Source organism: Rhyacophila brunnea, unplaced genomic scaffold (assembly GCF_057557595.1).
Source record: "Rhyacophila brunnea isolate RB1 unplaced genomic scaffold, BYU_Rbru_1.0 scaffold_4, whole genome shotgun sequence".
NCBI classification, from domain to species: Eukaryota; Metazoa; Arthropoda; class Insecta; order Trichoptera; family Rhyacophilidae; genus Rhyacophila; species Rhyacophila brunnea.
This window is the reverse complement of record NW_028233068.1, coordinates 35,931,634-35,943,961: the sequence shown is the minus strand read 5'-3', so window position 1 is coordinate 35,943,961 and position 12,328 is coordinate 35,931,634.

The following is a 12,328-nucleotide window of genomic DNA, read 5'->3' as shown; positions in this document are numbered from 1 at the left end:
TATTTCTGAGGCTGTAGATAAATGTAATTGAACCTATACATACCTATCATACTATACATCTAAAGCCATTCATTTATCATCTAATTTTTGGGTGCTTTCTGAATAATTTATATATTGAAAGTCTCTGTGGCAGACCCATAAATCTAAATTGTCTGCAGGTTTGCAAGGTCATGTCACCCATTTGGTCGACGTCCAAAGTGAGGCGACTCATCTTTTTGAGGTGGAGGAAGTCGATATCGCGACCTTAGATCGGTCGAAATTCGCGTTAGGTTGATATCGTGACCTTAAATTGCGAAATTCGCACGAGGAAAAAAGTCGAACGGTTCGCAATGACAGGCATTTTTTTCTTGCTTATCTTTTGCTTTGATTGATGTTTCTTTGCGTTATATTTAACTTCAAATACATAAAAAATAACATTGGTAAGGGCGCCCTTCAGAATTATAATGACATCTTGAAAATTTTCATTTCATTATTTATGATAATACACAAAAAAAGAAAAATAACACAGCAAAGCTTGACAATTCTGAACTGTTAAAAATATTTAAAACCATTTGAAATTGGAATTCTTTGTCATTAATTTTGTTTAAGTATCGATAAGTAATAATTTATTATCATATTCATTAAGTATTAGTCGCTTTTTCAATACGTTTCTTCGTTTTCTTCGCGACACTACAACCATATGTGGGTCTTGGCCTCCTCCAGCATCTGCCTCCATTCAGGTCTATCCAAAGCAGCTTCTCTCCAGTTTAGGATACACAAGGTTCTTAAATCCGTCTCATCACTACCCCTCCATTTTGTACACTTTCGACTAGGTCTTCATTTGCCTACGTACTTACTACATTATAATATGTATGACAGTTTTATTCAAATTTATAATATTCAGGATATAATCTTCATATAAATTTAAGAGTTCAAGTCAATGTAGGTGTGTATTTCATTACAAAATAAACTTCTAATCGTAATAGTGTATAGAGAATGAATCTGGTGGAGACATTTCAAAGTTGTTTGCTTATTTTTCTTGTTAATAATTATATATATAGGTATGGATGTATCATAATAAAAAAAACGCAATTTATTTCATTTGAAATTCTGATGAGATGGAAATAGGTTATATTGTCGCTCGTGAGTATTAACCGATGGAAAAATGTACTCATATAGTGGTACCAAGGGGGCACTAAACGATTATAGGTAGGTACGCATTAAAAGCAGCTGGATTGACAAACTCATCAATCTAGGCAAATGTAGGTACGTGGTAGAGAAAAACTGGAGACCGAGAAGAGTGAGAGAAGCTAGAGGAGATCTTTATCTAGTAGTGGACTGACCCTAGCTAATGATGATACTTAAAACGAAACTGTTCTATCAAAAATAGTACAAAGTGACAACATAATTAATTAACTTTTATTATCAACATCGAATCAGATACGAATGGTAGCTACATGAATATATAATAAATTGTTAGAGTCGTGTAACAATATGCAGATGACACGCATGTTATATTGGTTAACTCTTCAGTTTAATCAGTGTATGTGATCGACATACCGCTTTTAAATCAATGCCTCCACAAAATCTTTATTCCTATGCAAATAATTTATGGTTATCAATCGACTACTCATACCCCAATTTCATGTAAAAACGTGATTTCTCATAACTTCCATTTTAAATGCTTTATAGGTAGCATTAAAACTGAATGACAAAGAATTAATATTAAAGAGATTAAAATATTAAAAAGAGTAGAACTATTAAGACTATATAGGTATCTTTAAGATGTTTTATTGTATTTAGTTAGTTACCACAATGTTACATATCCGTTCATATAGCCCATTCTATACTTCATAAGAAACTGGTTTGAAATGAAAAAAATAATATAGAGTGGCAACGTGATTAGTTTTGTCTTTAAGACCGAAGTACGATATCAACTCTATTGATTTTTCCGATTCAGTGTTTAGTTACAGTGAAGCAAGTTTAAAATGAAATTCCTATTGGCGGTTGAAGAGTCAGTGTACCCTTATCTAATTTGGCGTTTTCCACGAGTCGCGGAGCTCTATCGCTCCAAGGCTTCGATCAGTGGAAACTCTCACTTTTCCCGGCGGGAAAGAAAACTCACTGCGAGTGTGTCGATACAGAACGCCGTGACGCCAAGTATTTTTACTTTATGGCGCTTTTGCGAGAAAAGCTGGAGCGTATAAAAGACATTTTAATTAAACCTTTAAAAACTTTCAGTTCAAGGTAAGTTTTCACTTTAAAAGGAAATATTATATTTTAATAACGATACTTTATTGTACAACTTCACTAAACTATAATAAAAGTGCACTGTGAGTTTTCATTTAAACATGTTTGAAGATTGAATTACAATATATTATATGATGTTGGTAAAGTGTCAAAATAGAAATCCATGAAGCATAGAATGATATATTATGGCAATGACTACTGAAGAGAGAAAAATCCACACACATTTGTAATAACAGATAGCAATTCAAAGAAATCACTTTTCCTTACAACACGGCAGAAACTAGTTGACGATTTATATAACTTCATGAAGTATGAATGATGAATAGGCAATATAAAAATAAGTGAGTAGGTTTAACATACTTATTGGAAATCCATTATATAAATAAAAAAAATACATTTTTGCCTGTAGGTATACTATAGTGTTATAAACCTTATATGTCTCATAGCTATAACTAATTTAAATTAGTTCTGATTATAATTTTGGTTTTAGATAATTATTTTTAAGTTGTTTGTTGTAATATGAATTTTAATCTCTCTATAGTGATATCGATATGAGATTTTAAATGTTTCCCGTTCCGCCAGGTGCTGTAAGTTGGAACTGATCCTTCATTACATACGTGCCACCCAATGCTGGCTAGGCAACTGATGACCTCATCGCCTCTTTTGTCATTTTTCGGGCTCCCCCACCAGCTGTTTTTTGCATTGAAATCTCCTCCTATTATATATTCGCCTTTATCTTTTCCTAATTTTTCAATTTTTTGGAGTGTTACCAATGTTGAGGATGGTGGTGGTATATAAATTGATCCAATCGTTAGCTGCAAGGTTCCAGATTTCAAGGTTGCAAATGCATTGCACTGGTCAGATATGTCGCTTCTCCAAAGGAGGCGGAGGTTAGGATTGGAGACGATTATTACGGCTTTGCAGGGGTTTTCCGATGTTCCGTCGGCCTGATATATTGTTAGATTATGGGGAGATGTTACTCTGCCCGTATTTCCGACGTAAGGCTCTTGAAGAAGTAATATATCATAGTATTTGGCCTGAGCTATTATGTGATCCATTGCTGAGCGGCATCGCTGAAGATTTTGTTGAAGAAAAATAATATTTTTGACTGCCTTATTCCTAGAAGTTTGATTTTTCTTTTGGTCTGATGTCCATTGGTCGACTGTTGCTATCTGGCTATGACCGATATTGGCGTGTACTAATTTTATTTTAGCAGCCATAATCAATTGAGTTGAGAGACTTTTTTAAATATGCTTCTTGTGCAGGGCATAGTTTTTCCCCTGTTTTGTGACTATCTCTTCACCAAACACAACACACAAAATTGCTAACTGGACAGTAGAAGACCAACACAACCCCATCTCAGACCACAACCCAATCACCTTTACTTGGAACAATACAATTAGCGTACTCTCACCCATGACCGACTCAACACGCATTTTTATAACAAATGAAAAAACCGACTGGAGAAAAATAAATGAATTGACAAGGGAAAACATGGCCGAGCTTAACATAGATAAGCAGTTCCTTGAAAACATACATACAACTCCTGAACTCGACACTGCAGTGAAAACGGTCACCTCGGCAATCTCTATCGCATGCCATAAAATACTCCCACAAAAAACGCAACATGATATCAGGAAAAATCCAATCTGGTGGAACGCTGAATTAACAAAAATGAAAAGAATAACTCTCAGATCAAAACGGAAATTACAGAACTCAAGTGACATCATGCGACCACAAAAGCTCACTGACTATATCGACAAAAGAGAAGCATACAAAATAGCCATTGAGGAAGCAAAAATTAAAAGCGCTAAATTATTTTATGAATCTCAGACGCCAATGACAGCATGGTCTTCGCTATACAAAATAACAAAAAAAACTAATGCCAGCAATATTCAATCGACACTTACTACAGAGGGAGTAAAGCACTCATCCGCAAAAGACTCTGCAAAAGCCCTAATGGAAAAATTCTTTCCATACGATGATCCAACAACAGATACACCGATTCAACACTACATCAGACACACATCAGAAAACCATATTCCGGGCGGAGAGGATGATATCCAATTCACACTTACTGAGATCCTATCCGCCTTACAGAATATGACTCCAAAAAAGGCACCTGGACACGACAACCTCACATTAGATATCTGCCAAAATTTCGCAAAAAACTTCCCTGAAGAAATTCTACTACTATACAATAAATGTCTGACACTCGTTCACTTCCCGAAGTCCTGGAAAATAGCGATCATTAAGGCCGTTCCTAAGCCTGGGAAAGATGCTATGGACACAAAATCGTACAGGCCTATCGGCCTCCTTCCCGTTTTCGGAAAAGTGCTAGAAAAACTAGCAATTCAGAGAGTGCACTGGCATCTTACAAAAAACAACAAATTGAGCACTAAACAGTTTGGCTTTACCCCTCAAACATCAACAGAACACGCACTAAACAAAGCCGTACACATAATCTCAACGCATCTCGAATTGAAAGAATCACTCATAGCAATTTCCCTAGACATTCAAGGTGCATTTGATAACGCATGGTGGCCACACATAAAAAACGCCCTTGCAATCAAGTCAACACCGCCTAACTTGTACAAACTGTTTTGCAGTTATCTACAAGATAGGGAAGTAAAACTAAAGTATGCAGACGAAGAAATAAAACAAGACCAAACCCAAGGTTGCATCCAAGGCTCAACTTGTGGCCCAACACTATGGAATATCGCCTTAGACAGTCTATTAATAATACTCTTACCCCACAATACACACATACAAGCCTTTGCTGACGATGTGTTAATATTGATAGCAGCAAAAGACACCGACGAACTGGAATTAAAAACCAATAGCGTGCTTCAAAAAGTAAACTCATGGGGTGAAGACGTAAAACTAACCTTCTCAGATATTAAGACAAATATAATGTTTATCAACAAAAGGAAAATACGAACACCAGAAATCCAGTGGAAAGGAAAACCGAAAGAGTTGGTCGATTCCTTTAAAATTCTTGGCATAATACTAGACAGGCACATAAATTGGGCGAAACACGTCGACTACATATGTAAGAAAGCAGCTCAAATGGGAAAATTCTTTTTAAAAACAGCAAGAGCCACTTGGGGGGCGTCTCCTGAAGTTTTAAAAATCATATATCATGGAGCTGTGGAGCCAACCTTAACTTACGCGGCATCGGTCTGGAATAAAGCAACTCACAGAAAGTCGATCCAAAAAAGACTGAATTCCGCGCAAAGACCTTTCGCAATATCAATTTGCAAGGGATATCGCACAATATCGCTAACGTCAGCACAAGCCCTGGCAGGAATAGCGCCAATAGATATAAAAATACAAGAACTTACAGGAATATACCAAGTTAAAACAAGCCACATACTTCCCCGACACTTACCTACAGACAGAACATACGAAAACAAAATACACTACACACAACTTCCACATCCTGGTAACAGACATCTAGAAAATATAGAACACATAGGAACAGTTGACGAAGACACTAAAACAAAATACCACATCACAGGATTGGAGATCTACACAGATGGCAGTCTAATCGATAACAAAGTAGGGGCAGCTTTTGTAGCCTACGAAAATGGAACATTAATAACACCCCGAAAATTTAAGCTCGAAAGCTACTGCACTGTTTTCCAAGCAGAAATATTTGCTATCAGAGAATCTCTCGAGTGGACACTCAAAAGATTAAAGTTCCACAGACACGACTATGTAAACATATTCTCAGATAGCCAATCCAGTCTGGTAGCTCTCCAAAACCCATCATCGACACACCCACTTGTAAGAGACATTTTAACACTGTCAACACAGCTTCGAATGATAGGAACAAACCCCAGATTCTTCTGGATAAGAAGTCACACAGGGATAGCCGAAAACGAGGAAGCTGACAAATACGCCAAACAAGCCACAACAGACAAAAGACCTTTAACCTATACACACTTCCCTCTGAGTTACGCAAAACAAAAACTAAACGAAGATACCATAGAGCTATGGAACCACAGATACACAACATCCGCCACAGGATCAATAACGCAGAAATTTATTCCAAACATAAACTGTGCCATCACTCTTACCAGGAACTTAAAAATATCACACGAACTCACACAGATACTAACAGGCCACGGATCGGTGCGAGCTTATCTAAAAAGATTTGAATTGAGGGATGACGACTGTTGTCCATGTGACGGCAACACATCTCAAACTGTGTGGCATGTCATCAATGACTGCCCTATACTAGAAAGGGAGCGATGGACTCTCAGGACTCGATGTAGACAACATAATCACGAAATTGACCTCCAAAAGCCTCACGAAGCACTAAGCAATAGAACAACACAAGAACACTACACAAAATATTTAATCCTGGCCATAAAGAAAATTAAAGATATAAATGGAGGCACCTAATTAGCCCCACATCAATGCAACTAACCCACCCAACCACCTTGTACGAAAAAGCAAGGGTATTGTTATTATTAAAAAAAAAAAAATCTCTCTATATTCCACCACCTCTCCTGGCTAATTTTGGCGGTTCTACAGTGGTTCCCGATCTTCCACCAAAGTTTCTACCCTCTCTTTACTACACGCGCAAATGACAATGCAATGCGCGTTATTGAAATTTTTTGAGTTATCATATACCATTATCTCGAAAAATATATAAAAGACACCCATGTTTTTTATACATTTATACCTGAAATACATCAATGAGAAAATGTATTTATTTTGTAAAAAAATAGGTAGAATCATTCATGTATTGCCATCGTAGTCGAATTGTCAAGTCGGTACGTTAAGTAGGCGAAAAAGTTTTTCAGTGTCACAAAAAACGGAATAAATTAATTTGGTACAGTTCGGTTATGAGGAATACAGCGGCAAACACATTTTGAAAATAGCCGATATACTGGATTATTTGTTAGATTAACCTAACCAAACCTAACCTAACCTAATTAAACCTAACCTAAACTAACCCAAACTAACAAGTAATCCAGTATATCGGGTATTTTCGAAATGTGTTTACCGCTTCATAACCGAACTGTACCATTAATTTATATATTATGGAGTAAATTAATATAACTGGTATAATTGATTATTTTTAATAAAATAATTATAAAACTTTGTCTGTTGGACCAATAAAGTTAAAATATTGTATTTTAAGTAGCCAGATACTAGACAATATACCTACAACCATTGCATTTTTAAAACCTTCAATGTTTGAAAGCTTGTCTATTGAATAAGACCCTTTCTGAAGTACCCAAAACAATCACTTTAACTGCGGTTTCGATCCCAGCAGTACAGACTTCTGTTGTAAATCGTTTTCCTTGAGTAAAAGTGGAAAATTCATTCCCACAGCATCGCTATAAATAATTTCGTTGAAGGAAAACGTGTGTAATTTTCCGAAGAGCGTCTCCCGAATGAAAAATCAATTATGGAAACTTGAGAGGCATATTTGTTGTTGAGTTTTATCGTAATTTCATCAAATAGCACCTCGTATATCTTGGAGAATTTACATTGTGAGTTAATGAGATTGAGAATTTTCGCGGGAAAACTTTTGAAGGTAATTTATGTTGCAAAACATTTTAGTGAATGCAAAATTAGATATATCATATTATTATGTACTTACCTAGTTATAAATTATAATATACTGACTCACAGCAATCCAACATGTAACAGAGTAGATAGCAATACATAATATATTGCTGGAAGTCTTTCCCATTCCTATCCATATCTTCCGGTTCTGTGCGTTTGTGACGTTTGTGCCGTCGTTATGATACACACAATTAATTAATGAGTTGCATGTTCGAATCAGCGCCATGACATCTCTATGTTATGTATAGGTAAGTATTGCAAATATCTAATACCGATCTCATAATTATACCGTATCACACCATCGTCTTGCTAGATGGGAAACAATTAGCTTTCCTTAGTCCATTATCGCAGTCATTATCTGAAGACAATCAAATCAAAGGCACCCTTATTCTGGACTACCCACAAATCTCTCATAAATAAATATTGTATTATTGACGTCTAACTTTATACTTAAGGGGGGACATGCTCAGCGTAGGTCAAAATGGAGCTTTTATTGCATTTTCAAAGCATGATCCTGGACATTCCTTAAACGTTGTAGATAATCTATTTATATAACTTTGAAGCCTTATTATCCTTCATATTTATTTTAAACATTTGATCACTGCATAAAGTATTTTTATTACATAAATATTATTCTTTTAAACCCCTCGCTCTAATGTTTTAGAATATAGTAATATTTCAGTACATGCATGTGCAGTGGTGTTAAGATTTTTTACATTTATTAATTTTTAAACGCATTTATAAAACCATTAGTATAATTTATGTTTACACCCACGGTGGCCGCGCGGCATAAACGTTGGACTATCATGTCGTGGGTCCCAGGTTCGAATCCTGGGTCTGGCAAGTACACATATTGTTTTTCAATATGTGTGTGAGTCAGGGTATGGACCTAATAAGTTGAGCAAGTGGCTGACATCCATTTCTCCTAAAAAAAATCTGTTAATACAAAACCTCTACTCTGTGGAGGCCCATATGATCCTATTAGGATCGGACATGGTCGAAAAAAAAAAATAATAATTTATGTAGACATTATTTTAGTGAAGTATTTACGATAAAAAAATTATGTTGATAATCTCTGTGATCCCAAATTTGACAAGAATTAGGCATTTTATTATTCAAAAAATGGGCAAGATTAACAGATTTTAAGATAATTCTAAAGATACTAATTATAAGCTATGTCTTTGACCATTCAAGTGTGATAAACATCCTATGAATAATGATTGCTTTATAATAATTATTGACCTTAGCATGTCCGCCATGTGTATAATAATTATTGACCTTGGCATGTCCGCCCTTAAGAGTATGTATGTATAGGTTACCAGTGGATTAAAATAAGTAAAATTTTATATATTTTTTAATATCCACAAACCCACAATAGCTATCTCACCGCTTCAAATATTACATAAAGGATTATATAAAATAAATAGATACAAATAAAGTGCACTTAAACGTATTTGGACCGATAGTAACTTCATTTATATGCAATTCATATTGTTCAATTACGTTATAGTTAATCAATAAATTGTTCAAGCATGTACTCGTATCGATAAGCACTTGAATGAATTCAACGTAAGCTTTTATCATAGGGTAAGTGCTTATGAGTGGTGACTGTATTGATGTATTATACACAAGCGTTAAAAGTATTCGACCAAAACAATACGAAACGTACCTATGTAATGAGGCAACCATAATTTAAAATTTTAGTCACAACGTCAGTTCTATCATTTTTACCGGTCATGAAAATATTTATAATATAATTTAGATAGTATGCAGTTATTTTTTTGTACACTTTCAAGATATTATTTTTAATAATTTATCAAAATCTTTTTCTTAAAATGCATTTTAAATTTAACGGACGTAACCAACCAGTCTTAAAGACAAAGAGTGAAAAAGTAAAAATAAATAAACAACAATAATTGAGAGTTGCGTAGATGAAAGATGAATTCGAAAAATGGATATTATGATGCTGTTTGTTAAAAGCCGTATTTGAATGTTTTCGTTTATCAGCTCATCGTAGTCAGACCGAAATAACTTTTAGTGAAAAGTGTGAATAATATAAGGTTTGGGAGTAAGTAATAGATTTTTTATTATAGAAAAAACGTAATTTTAAAAACATTAGAAACATACCCATTGGAAAAAAAATAGAAAAAAGTTACTCGATCGAACCGAATAGTTAATCGAAGTCACGTCTTTTATTTTCCGGGTGAGTGTTTTTTTAAGATGCTATCGATCCTTCTATGCTTTATCCAAACTAATTCTTATTTATTTTGTTTTAACTGAGGCAATTCAAATTTCAACGATCAGGAAGGAATATGGTCCATTACCAGTTACTACGCTTACTACGCTAGCTAAATTTTATTATTGACATTTTCGTTCTTTTTCAACATTATGTTTTTCCTTAATATTACTTACGTTCCTATCTATCGCGCTCCTTAATTGTTTGTATTTATTTTAAAACTATTAAATTATAATGATTATTTATCGCTTTGTCACTAAGGCAATAATTATCTTAATATTATAATATAGGTAGATATAGCTTTCTTTAAATGCCAAATATGATAATATCAGTTGGGTGATTTACGCCAACTGAAACATTATCACATGTTTAAAGAAACTCTGAAACTAAGAATTTGGATGAGATTTTTTTGAGTTTGCTAAAAATTACATTAACGCTGTGACGAAATTAATTTGTAAAAATGTCTGATGAACATTTTTTACGAGAATTTACGCCAAAAAGTTTTGCAGATAAAGTAACATGATAAAAAACAACGAGTAAAGTTTTCCCTCATCAACAGAAAAAGAAACGGAATAAACGTAAAAAAAACAGCACATTTTTCGCAAATTTAATTAGCTTACGTTAGAGGATTTCAAATACGGAGATACTCATCACTCTACCCATTAAAGTAAGTACCTAAGTACTACTGTTAAAAGCAAACAAATGAGTTATTGTCGTTAATTATTGAAAAGGCCATTTGGTAATTATTTATTTATACTAAGTAACAACCCGTAAAGATCGGAAAGTTATGCACTGTCGAGTAGTGGCAATTTCTAAGGGATGGTAAATCTAAAGGAAATCTAATCTAATCTAAGGGAAAAGAGAATGACACAGCTTGTGAGAGTCAGTTTCGTGGAGAGGAGATTTTTTTCATGCCAGTGACAGTTTGACTTTGCCCATTCTAAACTATATTATTTATATGCATGTCAGAAGTTTAAATTGTTATCGAATTTTCTAGAATATAAATAATACAATACAGGAAATAAAGAATTTAATACTTAACTTTACAGGAAGCAACGTTTTAACTCTGCTTAGGGTGGCACTTTACCTTGCCTTAGACTGTCTTCACATTATATTACTTACAACTAACAGCCCGAGGAGGATTTTGAAACCTCTCAAAGTCGTCTTACATAGTCCTGTCCAGTGGCGCGCTTAGTGACGTAGGGGCCCGACGCACTGACTGATGAGCCCCTCTGCGATAAAAAAAATGAACAATCTAATTTTAATTTTTCAAATAAATCCATGTATTCAAACAATTAAAATTTTTATTTTGTATAAATTATACAAACATGGTTTAATTGAAACAGTCTCATTTCTTACAAACCATAATACATAAGTAAGTACTGTCATTTCCCTCCATTTTAGAAAGTGAGAAGCACGCTGTCACTTTTATTTTTGTATAGTTTTTCGTCTGGATTCGGCATGTGGAGGTGGACAATTAACACACCGGAATTGTGATGGAAGCGGCGAGGTTTATTTAAGTTAATATTATATAATAGTTACATTTTTAATAATTTATTTTACGGAGGACGAAATGTTTTGTGTTTACTGTTTATCTGTTTGCAGTGTATTACCCACCATCTTGTGTTTCGCTTTCAACGAGAGCGTTGTCGAAAAATGGCGATGTTGCAAATATTTTTCAACGGTCGTAATCTACGGCAGTGCCGGCTCTATTATTATTTATTTTCGTAATCAGCCCGTACTATTTGTTGGATTTGATACCGACTCGGGCCTCTCAAGATACATAGAGACATCCCCAAATGGGGACCATTCGGGGGTGTAACAGTACTTACAGCAGAATACCAACCAGTTTATTATTTGGAAAATAATTTTCATGAATTTATATTTACAATCGAATATAATGGAATTCTGTGAATTACAATAATAGAGATATTATGTACTTGCTCCCCAAATTGAACGTAGACTCCACTATTGTAACATAAATCATACTCCATCTTCACTTTTGGCTCTAAGTCCGTTTTCAGATTCATCTAAGGATGTCAATACTACTAAATTATTTTCTACGAATTACGTAGGTATAGGCGCAATACTTAAAATGAGCGTATCTAGGTACATAACTCATTACAGTAGAGGTTATCGTTATGCCGGGTCCATACTTCGCGACAACCTCGTTAAATTTTACGATAAGTATGATAATTATCGTAAAATTTAACGAGGTTGTCGCGCGACATGTTGCCAGTGTGGACCCGGTATAAGACCACGTTGCTGGCTATTTTC